General features: G+C 49.8%; 1 protein-coding gene across 1 annotated transcript in view; it reads right to left on the reverse strand.

Annotated features, from left to right (window-relative positions):
• The window catches only part of LOC138513804 (zinc finger protein 692-like), a 529,021-nt gene that overhangs the window by 801 nt on the left and 514,547 nt on the right, over positions 1–13,673 (reverse strand). The window lies entirely within an intron of this gene.

A 13,673-nucleotide genomic window follows, 5' to 3' on the forward strand; every position in this document is an offset into this window, starting at 1 on the left:
TGCTCACTGTGTTCTACTCTTTCATTCTCATTACTCCTGCCTACCCCTCTCCTTCACTACAGTCCCCCTCTGCCCTCCTCGTACTTTCCTGACACTCTTGCTAGACGCCTTCATTTTTCCTACTTCTACTCTCATAGTAACCTACTGACAGTTCATATGGCATGTAAAATTGTAATCCTTCATAGCCCAATGCTTGCAAGCTTTACTGCCGTACAGACTGCCTTCTTTGAGACAGCTACAGCCAAATGTGTTCGTTTCCTCATTTTGAATAATTTGTTACTTACTCATTACCTAGGCCTCTGTTCAAACCTGCCCCCCTGGATGATGTATCCTCCCCCCACCCACTCGGCTACAAGTGCTTGGTCAATGGTCCAGTTCTATTTGAAACTGGGCTGTTTAATGTTCTGCACATACCTGAAATGCACATATCTATTGCTGCTGTATTTATCCCTAAGACAAACCAGCACTTCACACATTAACAATTTGCACATTAACTGGCCACCAACCTTTCTTTATTATGGTTCAGGGAAGAAAGAAAAATCGTGTCTTTCGATTCTCTTATGCCTTCTCTCCTGACATTTCTTCCAGTTCGACCTTCCACCTCACCCTGTTATGATTTACCCCATAGACTCACCCAGGCCATGCACACATCCCCTGAACAACCTTAATCTTCCAGGGAGGCCCACCATTCCTAGTCCCATGCCCAGCACCAGCCTGACACCACTAGTAGCACCTCCCTCCTCCTCACAGTCCTTGAGACGCCCATCTATGTTGCCACTTGTTGTCCTCGTTAAACAGAAAACACCAAAACTATATAGGAACCTTAAATGCTAGGTCTCCCACCATGCACTCCTCCGATATCCACATCATCCTACGAGATATCATGATATTGATCTGCTCGCCATGACAGATACACGCATCTCTGACAAGTTCCTAACCTTTCAGGACATCCTCCTGAGGGCTACAAAATGGATGCAACAAAAAAAGGCCCAAGGGGAGGTAATGCCTTGATCCATCCCACATGCCTCAACTTTGTGAAGATTCAGATATGCCACACAGGCTTGTTTAAATGACTGGCATGCCAACATCCCCTTGACCCTTACACCAGCCTTACTGTGGTGATTACCTACAGATCCCCTGGTGACTGCACACCCTTGTTGAAAGAATGGTGCAACCTCATTACTGAACTCTAATCAAGGGCAGAGAAGCTCATCATGTGCGACTTATCTGCCTTGACGCCCCTACGAATAAGACCACAGAAACTTTCCTTGACCACCAAGATAGTCTGAACCTCTCCCTTCTCCCCTCGCCAGTGATCCACGAGGGGGGCCATACACAGGATGATATCAACTCTGCTATCTTGCACCTTTCTAACAGTAGAATTACACCCCTTCCCTGGTCTGACCATTAAACCTGCAATTTCTTCCACTTGACAAATTCATCTCCGTTTGTTCCATGAAATGGGTCACCACTGAAAGATTTTCCAGAACCTTCACTACCCCCTGCCTTGGAGCCTCGTCCCCAGACACCTAGTGTTCAGGTCCATCGAGATCCTTGTTATTCTTGCCCCCTCTCTGCACAAAAAATACACAACAGTAAAAAGCAATACCAAATGGTTTGACGCTGTCCTGGCCCTGCTAAAAAGAAAAAAAACAGGCAGCTTGGAAGCAAACGGCGCAAAACCAAAGGTAAAGATGACCATGCCTCTTACACCAGAAGCTAAAGAATATCTGCACACCATAATCAGGGAAAAAAAAGGCTGTTTTCCATGAACGTACGGTGTTCGTCGATAACAAATTAGAGGACGTTTTAAAAATGTATCGGGACCTCAGCAACCCAGTTGAATGCAGGTCTGATATCATGCTCTCCCAGAATCAGGATGACAAGCCAGCAACCTTTTTTCAGAGCAAGGCCAATGAAATCGCAGGCAAGATCTAACTTGCCACTGCATCTTCCCAGGGTCGGACTGTGACAAGAAATAGGCACGGTTACCCCCCAAAAAAAGTGGCCAAACCCTCGCCTCAAAAAAAAAGTGGCCCACCCCTCGCCTCATGACCCTTGACCTCTGATGACATCACCAGGAGTGATGTCATTTGACCTCACCCCAAAGTGACATCTCGGGAAGCGATGAAACACGACCTTTCTTTCACCCCTTGACAAAACAGGAAGTGGCATCAAATAGCATTGTTCCTAAGTACATTAAATTACTGTGAATCCAAGCAGACGTCCAAGGCCAAATAATAATATGTTATATGCATACTATCACCCAACCTGTGTTGGTACTCGTTAATCGACCTAAGAAGTATGAAAGGCTTTTTGAAGAAGAAAAAAAAGTGAAACAATGAAATATATTTTTTTCAATTTTGTTTTCTTCCAAACTGGCCCAGGCATGGCCAGAAACTGGCTCCTACTGCCCAGGGACGATTTCGGCCCAGCCACGGGCCGAAAGGCCAATCTGACCCTGCATCTTCCCACCACATGTGATAGTCTCCATCGCATCTTTACAACTAGTCACCCCTGAAGATCTGGTCAGAACTGTTCCAAAATCAATGTGTCCAGATCTACACTTTGGATCCAGCCTGGGCCACCTTTTGAATTGCTCTTTCACTCATGACAAAATGCTTCCAGATCTTAAGAAAGTCATCATTGTGGCTCTCTTAAAAATAATCTCAGCAGATCTCTCAAACCTAGCTAATTGCTGCGCAATCACAAATAATCCCTTCACAGGTTAGCCTCTTAGAAAAAATGGCCACTAAACAGCTTATGAAATACAGTGAAAAAGAAAATATTTCACAACTCAAATCTGGTTTCCACCTAGCCCACAGTACAGAATTTGCCCTGCTGCGCATGAAGGAAGCTCTCCTATCCACGAAAAAACGCAGACTGTGCTCTTTGTTTTTGAATATGTTGGTTGCCATTGATACCATATGCCGCACATTCCTGCTCCAACTATTACAGCACTCCTTGGCATTCAGGGGCAGGCTCTACATTAGTTACCCTCCTACTTGCAGGACTTAACCTCTCTGGTGAAATTAGTCTCCGATCTCTAAACCATTCATCAATACCTCTGGGGTCTCCGAAGGCTTTAACCTTGCTCCACTCCTCTTCAATTGGTATATGAAGCCATTGGCTGACATGCTGGAGTCCTTCAACATACCGTTCCAGGTGTATGTTGTTCATACACAGATGGCCTTCGAGATCCAAAACTCTACTGACGCATTGCTAATGCCTGGTCACCATCCAAGAACTTTGACTTTTTCTTCGATTACATATGCCTATGCTCAAACTGAACAGACTGGTCTTGAACATACCTCACAAAGTGATTGTCATTTGGACCACAGTCTTACCCAGGCTTGACTACTGCAAGAGTATATATCTGGTCTCCCGAACCACCCGACTCTCATCCTCTAGATGGTCCAAAACAAAGCGGCTAGTCTACTTTTCAATCTCAAAAACCATGACCACTTCTAAGCAGAACTGAAAATATTGCACTGGCATCAAATGGAAAAATGAATCGACTTGTAATCCATGTGCCTTAGCCATAAGGCATTGCATGGCAAAGCCCTGAAGTACTTAACTGCTCGTATCAAAAGATACCATCCCCTTCAAGAACCTTAAGGTCCTCGACTGCTAAAGACCCTTCAAGAGAAAGCAACGGATCAAGGTTCTAACAGTGTAGAAAAACCTGCCAGTGGAACACCCCTCCTGCTGACATTCAGCAAGAAGAGAGCGTGGCAAAATTCAGGAATAAATCAACACACCCTTTGAAGGGTTTCATGTGATTTTAAAGAATCCAAAATAACTAATCCCATTTCTACTAATGCCAAAATAACAAATTCCCTTTTCTTTGTTTTGGGGTTGGGGGGGTTTCGCCACGGCGTCCATCTCGGTTGCCTAGTTACCACCTCCCAACATAAGTCATTACATGATTACATTTTCATCACTGAGGACCTCCCGGCTCGTGCACATTTGCCTTTTAGAAAAGCACAATGCTAACGCTTCCATCCCTGCAACACAAGCGTTTCTACAGGCAGTCCGCACATTACATTTAGCCAGTCCGACACCGCCTTGCTTGGAAACACCTACGGGCGTGCCCAGCAACGGCGTCGGGTCTCCATAGTTACCAAGTTATAATTACTGTAACGTGCACGAGCGCACGTTCACTTGCCATTTACACGTTAGGCGACAGCAGCGGTAAGAGGACTTCCAGTACAAAACGTAGATGTATGCATTAGCAGGTAACATCGGATTTAAATTCGCTTTTTTGCCTTCATTTGTAGCATTCTAAACACTGTCTCGGCAACTGCTGGTATTGCTACCAACCTAGCACTTCTCTTACAGCGATCGAACGAAACGCAGAGGTAAGCGCTGGACGCTTCCCGGGCAGTTAGACATACTAATAGACAGAGTACATTAGAGGACAAATATAACACTCATATACTCATTTTTTTACAGTGCAAATGTGAATTTTAACACAGTCTGGTCAGTTACACAACATTAAATTGGGACATTTCAACTATTCTCTTAATTTGTAAATGGTGGCTTAACCCTCCATCACATGTTTTGTTCTTTTTTGTCTCTACTTTTTCCTTTGGGCAACATTGTGAAACATGGACTGTTGAGATGTAATTTATTATGTTTCCATCAAACATTGATGACTTTGTTGAATGATTTAATTGTTGTGTTGTAAAAAATAGTAGTTATTATAGGGCATCGCCCTGATGAAGGAGTGAGTCTACTCCGAAATGCATTGGCAATCAAGCCCCTATATACATACTTGAGTGAATGCTGGCATCCGATTCAAGAATAAACCATCACAGTTTTTTGATTTGTTCTTTAATTTTGAATGAACTCATCACCTCTAAGAACTATTTCATGATTGAATCTCTCTGCATACTTTCTACAATAGTTTGCAGTAACCCCATTTGGGGGACAGTTTGTGAGCAACTGCTAAACTAGCTTCTTGACCTGCTGTTACTTGAGTCCAGGTGTCTCCGTACCCCTTATCAGTTAGCTCCTTAAAGAATTGCCTAAAGAACCGCAGCCGTGGAATAAAATGTTCAATTACCTGATATAAGCAGGTCCGCGGTGCCCACCTTTCTGCATAGCTAACATCTGTGCTAAAAAGAAAAAAAAAGGAGTTTTCCCAACTGCCCTGAAGCACTCCCTTGCGCACCCTTGGCTCAAAAAAAAAACCCTGCCAACCCCTCCATTCTGGCAAACTACCGCCCTATCTCCATTACTCCTTTCCTGTGCAAACTCCTGGGGGAACTGGATATCTCTTAGCTGTCCCTCCACACTGAATCTACTGGTTGCTTCCATGACCATCAATCTGGCTTTACAGCATCCAGAGGCACAGAAACGTCTCTTCTGAACACCTTTTTTCAAATCTTGACACTAACACCCACCTATCCTCATTCTCCTTGACTTCTCCTCTGCCTTCGACACGGTTAGCCACACCATCCTGATCGCATGTCTCTGTGACGCCCTGGCAATCACAGATCAGGCTCTGGCAAGGATAACCTCCTTCCTCTCCGACCGCGCATCCGAGTTGGAACTCGGAGCCTTTCACGCAACTATCACTCTCTCAACCCGTGGTGTTCCCCAGGGATCTAACCTATCCCCCCGGTTCTTCAAAGTCTATATGGCTGCCCTGGCACAGGTGATGGCCACCTTCACCTCCAACGTCCAGTGCTACACGGATGACGCACAACTATCTTTCAGGCTACCCACAGCCGCTGCCGCCGCCGCCTCCTCCTCCTCCTCCTCTCTCATATCTGACTGTCCGCTATTCAGTCATGGTGTGCTGAAAACCACCTCTGCCTCAGCACCACTAAGACTGAGATCGTTTGCATTAGGACCCCTGCGCCTGCTTTCCCACTTTCACTCTGCCTATCCTACATGGGCCGCGCACAAGCACCCAAAGTAACCTTGGGGTCATCTTTGATTCCACTCTCTCCTTCTCTCACATTTCAGACATCTCTATCAGCTACACCTCCTCAGAGATATTTCACCCTTTCTCACTTTACCCCAAAGGCTCACTGTCTCCAGAGCCCTGGTCCTCTCCCTTCTTCTGCCCTGCGCCCTCTGCAACTCATCCAGAACAGAACCGCAAGACTTATTCTTGGCCTCAAGCCCAGGGACCGCATCTCTCTGGCGCTGAAATCCCTCCACAGGCTCCCTGTGGCTGCAAGGATCAAATTCAAGACCCTTTGCATTGTTCACAAGGCTTTCTGGGGCCTACCTGCAATGCTGCCTGTCTAAATACAGTCCCTCACGAGCCCACCGCTCATCTACCTCCAACCTTCTGCGAGGGAGCCGGTTGTCCAAGCAGAGATTTGGTGGGAGATCCCTATCCTCAGCAGGTGCGCCTCTCTCTGGAATAGCCTACCTGCCGCCCTAAGTCTTGAGCTGGATCTCCTGAATCCAGGAAAATACTCACAACCTTCCTTTTCTCCTCTGCCTTTTCTCTGCCTCCACCCTGCTAACCTAGTTCTCTGTTCTTTCCTTCTCTCCCTCCTATTCCTTACAGCATGCCGACTGGCCGCCTGGTGTACCTCAGAGTCTTGCTGGTCCCCGGAACCGCTGCCAGTCCTCTCTCTCGCACTTGGTGTAGGGCCTCAAAGCTCTACACCCCACCCACACTCAATGCACTGAGAAGAACAAGTTACTTTCTTACCTGGTAACGTTCTTTCGATGGGATGTTCCGACGACGTATTCCACATCTAAAACAGGTAATCCCCACAGCTGTGCTGCTTCAGAAAATTTTCTGCGTCCTGTGTCGATGACGTCAATACGCTGTCCTCGAGGGCCTCCGTCGAGCCGATGTCACCGGATGTTATAAGTAGAACGCCCGTAGCCACAGTTGTAGTTTCATCCCCAGAACGTGTGGCACCAATCTTCTGCCAGTATGACGACAGAAAGCCTTGCGGAAACGTAAGCTGCAATCGCATAAGAAATTCTGTAGAGGGGACGGCTGGGAGGGTTCGATGTGGAATACGTTGTCGGAACATCCAATTGAAAGAACATTACCAGGTAAGAAAGTAACTTGTTCTTCGAGGGGATTGGTTCCTCTGACATATTCCACATCTATGACAGACTCCCAAAGCAGTACCAACGTATGGAGGTGGGAAAAGAATTTAGAATTTTAGAATGCCCAATTAAATTGCAGAATAGAGGACCGCCTTGCCAAAGGCCAAATATTGCAAATGGATAGAATCCAGGGAGTAGTGTTTTACAAAAGTATGGACAGAGGCCCATGTGGCTGCATCACAAATGTTACGAATGGGAACACCCCTCTGCAGAGCAGTAGAGGCAGCCACACCCTAGTAGACTGGGTCCGTAAACCTACCGGAGGGTCCTTACCCGCCAAGCGGTAACATTCAGAAATTCTCAAGATAATACATCTAGACAAAGTCTGCTTAGTAACAGCTTGTCCCAAACGCCTTCCAGCGTAACCTACAAAGAGCTGATCGTCCACTCTGACCCGGGACATGCGTGAGATGTAGAAACTTAAAGCTCTCCAAGGATCTAACCTATGAAGCCTCTCCTGTTCCTTACCAGGATGCGGAGGAGGGTAGAACGCCGGAAGAATGACCTTCTGGCTTAAATGAAATCCCGACACAACTTTCGGAAGAAAAGAAGGACGAACCCCAAGGACAACCCAAGTCCTTATGGAACACCGTGAAAGGTGGCTTAGCGGATAGTGCCTGCAACTCACTCGCTCTGCGAGCGGAAGTAACCGCAACTAATAATACAGTTTTAAAGGTCAACAGTCTCAAAGGACAAGAATGTAAAGACGCAAACGGAGCTCCCATTAGGAATTTTAGAACCAGGTTCAAATCCCAAACGGGCACCTGGAAAGGTGACGGTGGGAACACATTAGTGAGCCCTTTCAGAAACTGAGAAATCAAATGAATCTTAAAATAAGAACACTCCTCAGACGAGCGCTTAAATATGGACAGCGCTGCCAGGTAATGTAACGCTCACCTGATTCCCGCAGAGGCGCCGGTCTTGACTGGGTGAATGCCGTATCTTCAAAGGTGATGTGTAACACACGGTTGGCTCTTTGGGCTGGACCTCTGTGCACTGTATGTCTGGTTCGAAGAGTAAGATGTCATAGGTAAGTGAACGCCGAGCTCTCCATCTGCCTCGGGGCAGGGTGCCATAACCAGTTTCTTCACTGGATAAGGGTGCAGGCCTCTTGACCTCAGAGGACTGCTGTCCGTCGTTAACTGCACGAACGGTAAGTTCTGGGCACTTCAAATGTCTTAAAAGTCTTTTGTAATGATATCTCTTGTTTTGCAGGGTTCCGGCGATGGCGGATGGCGGGCTGATGAGAGTTGAGGATCGAACCCGCGTGAGGAATAGCAGCGCCTGGAAGCACGTAAGTAAGCGCTTGTAGCCTGCTTCACGATGCGCACTAACTGTCCCTTTTATCTTGCAGGTACAAGTTCGGAGCTTTAGAGAAGCTGAAGGGTGCTGGAATACCCACTGGATTCGGCGTGGGAAGGAGTAATGGCACGTGAGTAATAAAGTTGCCCAATGTCTTTAAACGCACCTTCTTTTGTCTTTCAGATGCGGGATGCAGTGCGAAGACCTCCGGAGCATGCGAAGAGTAGGTAAGCCTTTGTCTTTCAGATGCCGGAATGCAGCGCGAGGCGTTGGTGACAGCCGATGGACCAGGTAAGAGATGCGCTGCCACTGAAGACCGTAGTGCTAACCTGTTCTTTCTTTGTCTTTACAGGTGCTGCTGAATACTGGATTCCAGGATGGTAAGCCTTTGTTCCCTTAGGCCCAGGATCAGAAGCAGAAGACACGATGAGCGTTCTGCTGCAGAGAATGCAGAATAACGCAAAGCAAGATTCATCCATCGGGTGTGGTTTAAATAGCCTCCTGTAGTGCTTAGGTGTCTCCTTCCACAGCCACGCCTAGGTAAGAAAAGAGTTCCTGCTTTCCAGAAGAGTTCCAGTGTTCTGAACCTAGGGAGTGGCTCCTGCCCCACCCAACAGGAAAAGTAGTCCCAAACAGAAGAGGATCAGGGGTTCAACTCGCAGGTAAGTAAGCAGCATGGTCTGCTGCAGATAAGTCCACCCAAGCATTATGAGCCCGGCGCTTACAGCGCTGGGACTGGGCATCTTTATGAGCCTGGTGCCACTGGCGCCAGGACAGGGTCCAAAAGGTCCCAATTGGGACTGGCTGGCACTCGGAACCGGGGTTATGGGTCTGCTTCCAAGGGAGTCGGGCAAGTCCTGATCTTTTGGAAGCAGAGATCATGACAGGTAACCTTTAATGGTACCCAGTTGCAGGCCCTTGTGGGCTAACGAAAGCAAAAAAGACAGAACCACAGGAATGGCACATGAAAAAGGATCCACATTTTTAACCCTGCACCAGTCGCAGAACTTTCTCCAACAGCAACAGTACAGGGACTTTGTTGCAGGCCATCTGGCCAAAAGCAACATCTCCATCACGTCTTCAGGGAGGTCCCAATCCTTATACCTCAACCTTTCAGAAACCAAGCGTGAAGGTTGAGGGACCTGACCTCTGGATGGAGAACCTGACCCCCCTCCCGTGAGAGCAGATCGTCTCGGTAGGAAAGACGACTTGGAGGGCAGATGGACATGTCGACAAGGTCCGGGTACCACGTTCTCCTGGCCCATGCAGGAGCAATGAGGATCATTCGGGAATGAACCTCCGTAACCTCCGCAGCTCTTGCGGAATGACAGGGACTGGTGGAAACGCGTACAGCAGTAGGAAGGACCACTCCACTACGAACGCGTCCCGTAAGGCTCCTCTTGGAGGAAATTCCTGCGAGCAGAATCTTTCTCACTTCCGGATGACACTGGTGGCGAGGAGATCCATTTGTGGGGTCCCCCAAAGGGCGAAGATCTCCAGGAGAATCTCCTGAGCCAGCTCCCACTCGTGAGAGACCGTGCTCTGCCTGCTCAGAGTGTCCGCCGTCTCGTTTTAGTCTCCGGCCAGATGAAATGCCGAGATCGAAATTTCCTGCTGGATGACCCAGAACCAGAGCTGCATCGCCTTTCTGCACAGAGGGAGAGACCCTGCCCCCCCTCCCCTTTTTGTTGAGGTAGTGCATGGCCACTGTATTGTCCGTCAGAATCAGGACATTCTTCCCCTGCATAGACGGCAGAAAAGCCTTCAGGGCTAGCCTGACGGCCCTCAGCTCCAACAAGTTGATATGGAGTCTGGACTCCGATGGAGACCAACGACCATTGATTGTCAACTCGTTGGCATGAGCTCCCCATCCCGTGAGGGATGCGTCCGTCACGATCGTCACCTCTGGCCAGGGTAGCCAAAATGGAGACCCCTTCATCAGATTGCCTTCGACGGCCCACCACAGAAGATCCTGGACGACCGAGGACGGCACCTGAACGGGATCCGACATCCTGCCGGAGGACTGTGACCACTGCATCTTAAGAGCCCACCGCAGAGATCTCATCTGCAGCCTGGCCTCTGGCACCAGGAGAATGCAGAATGCCATGAGGCCGAGCAAACTCAAGAACTCGAACGCCGGAAGACACTGGGCATGTTGAAACTTGTTCTCCATCTGCAGAATGTGAGAAGCCCTCACCTGGGGAGGCAAACACAGCCCCAGGGAAGTGTCGAGCACTGCTCCGATGTACTGGAGCCACTGGGTAGGTGTCAAGTGGGACTTCTTTAAGTTGAGGGAGAAGCCCCGCCTGTGAAGGGAGTGGCAGGTGACTGACAGATGATCCAGGACTTGCTCAGGAGAGCACGCCCAGATCAACCAATCGTCCAGGTAGGAGTAGACGTGAATTCCCCCTTTCCTGACAGACGCTGCCACCACCACGAGCTTGGTGAAGACCCTCGGGGCAGAGGTCAATCCGAACGGCAGGACCCGAAACTGAAAGTGCAAGTCGCCAACCGTGAACCTCAGGTACTTCTTGTGCTTGGGATGAATTGGGACATGAAAGTAAGCGTCCTTGAGGTCGAGAGACACCAACCAGTCCTGAAGTTGAAGGGCCTGGAGGACTTGAGAGTAACCATCTTGAACTTGTCCTTCCTGAGGAGCTTGTTCAAACCACGCAAGTCCATGATGGGTCTCAATCACCCGTCTTTTTTCGGGATCAAAAAATATGGGGAATACCATCCCTTGTTCCTCTCTGCTACAGGCACCAGTTCTATAGTGCCTTTCTCCAGCAGGGATTTGATTTCCTGCGCAAGGAGCGGATCCGGATTCTTCAAAGAGAGATTCCCTGGTGGATTGTCATGAGGCCTCAGCCGGAAAGGAAGACAGTAGCCGTGGGCTATGATCTCCAGAACCCACACATCTGAAGTAATGGCACGCCATTCTACAAGATGCTGCGCCAGCCTTCCCCCAACCGGCGAACCATGGGACATGGCCTCATGACTGAGCTGAAGCGGCTGCGGCAGTGCCTGAGGGCAAAGAGGCAACTGCCCAAGCAGCCTTGGCACCTCAAGTACCCTGTTTTCCACCTATGGTACTCCTACGTTGGCCCCTTTGACTTGCAGCTCCCCTCGATCTACCAAAGGTAGAGTAGTATCGAAAGGAACCTCCCTTCCATTGCTGTCCCCTAGGATGAAAAGGCGGAGGTTGGCGAACTGCAGCGCTCAATGATTTCACTGCAGTTTTGGAGGTCTGCAACCTCTCAGGGCTCTCGTCAGCCTTGCTGCCAAAAAGATTGAACGGAGTCACACATGGCATCCTTGCCATCCTGTACAAGGGCAAGAAAGCCATCCCGTTCTTCCCCTTCGGGAATATGTTCAGCCGCCAAAGGAACAGTTCCACAGAGTGTGAGTGAAACGAGCTAAGGCACACACAGAGGTGGCTGCTTTCAAAGCCATACCTCCTGAAGAAAATACTTTCTTCGCCCAACCGTCAAAACGCTGGTCGCCCCTATCAGGAGGGATGGTAGGATACGACGCCTGCTTTGCTGGGGCCGTAGAGTAGGGTGCATGGACAAGTAGCCGGGGTCGCCACTGGCTGGATGGTATTTTTTCAGCAATGACTTACCCACTGCCGGGAGACTCTCCGGAGCAGTCCAAGCCGCCGCCACCCTTCTTTGCAAGGCCATATGAAATGGCAGTACCGGGTCAGTTGGTGGACCTTGGTCCAAGATATCTGTCAGGTCATCCTGCAGAAAATCCACTGGTGGCGCAGACCACCCCAAGTACTCCGTCACCCTCGACATGAGACGCTGGTACGAAGACTCGGCGTGCGTGCCAGGCTCAGGCCTACCAAACTCAACCTCCGGAGAGGTGTTCAGACCACTGGCGTTATGCAAAGACTGACGCAGGTCTTCCATCTGGCTATGCCCAGATAATAGTTCGTCAGGAACCTCATCAGGAACCAAACCTTCATCAGACCCTTCAATCCACCTCAGAGATGTAATCCAGAGGCTGGAATAAATTCCTTCAGGGCCTTCCTCAGAGTTTCCACCGATGCACGGGGTACCTCCTTTAAAGCCTCCACAAAAGGCGTCGACGCAATAGGCGTCGAGCGTGGCGCCGATGGCTTCGACACAGGCCTCGAGGGCGGTGCCCCGAGTGTGTCCTTTGACGACCTCGGCGCCGATGGTGTCGACGACTTCCTCGCAGGCCTCACAGGCTCCGATAGTCTTGAGGGCGTCGAGGACCGGACCTGGAGTGGGCATGGCTAGAGCGATCCACCTTGTCCGATCGGGACCTCGAAGGCTCCCGATGATCGCGCCAACCGCCCGAGCCGGAAGGCGTGCGAGCAGTGGCCCAAGCGCGTTCCCTGCCGGCTTCTCTCGAAGGCACGGACGGAACGGAGCCCTGCGATTCGAAAATCGCCATAATTTCCTTACGAAATGCAGCCCATTCTGCAGGAGAAGAATGCTTGTTGGGACAAGCAACCCGCCGTCTGGTGGAGTCCTCGGACGAGGACGGCGACCACGCTTCCGCAAACGCCTCGAAGAGGCAGAGGAAAGGCGGGAACCACTCTGGGACAGAGACTCCCTAGACTTAGGCCGACGCGGAGAGTCGCCCCTCGAAACGTTGGTCGAAAGCCCAGCGGATTTTGACTTTCAGGGTTTGGAAACCCTACCCACAGATAGCTTCTTCTTCCGCTCCCGCAAGGCCTTTGACGTTAAAGAGTGGCAATCGTCACAGTCATCGGTGGCGTGGTCCTCGCCGAGGCACCAGAGGCAGACGTCGTGCGGGTCTGTAAGCGACATCTTGGAACCTCAATCCCGACACTTCTTGAATCCCGACCGCGGGGTAGAAGACGAAGACCTGATATCTACGCAAACAAACAAGTTCGAAGAACCGATAGAAATCTGAAGAACCGAGGCGTGCCGAGATCTCCGAAGCGAACAAGTTCACGGAAAAATGGAACTGAGTCTACGGGCGTTGTGTGTCCTACTTATAACATCTGGTGACGTCGACTTGACGGAGGCCCTCGAGGACAGCGTATCAACGTCATTGACGCAGGAGCCAAACATTTTCCGAAGCAAAACAGCTGTGGTGATTACCGGTCATAGATGTGGAATACGTCGGCGGAACCAATCCCCTCGAAACTAACCCAAGAGTGTGGCTCTCTCTGCACTTACTCCAGTCTCAACCGACTGGGAGCACTTGATCCTCCCCTTCCCTGTGACTCTCTGTGCACTTGCTCGATCCGTACGCACCCGCCTGAAGATCGTCTGTCT

The sequence above is a fragment of the Ambystoma mexicanum genome, chromosome 12, assembly GCF_040938575.1.
Source record: "Ambystoma mexicanum isolate Mex_15411 chromosome 12, UKY_AmexF1_1, whole genome shotgun sequence".
NCBI lineage: Eukaryota > Metazoa > Chordata > Amphibia > Caudata > Ambystomatidae > Ambystoma > Ambystoma mexicanum.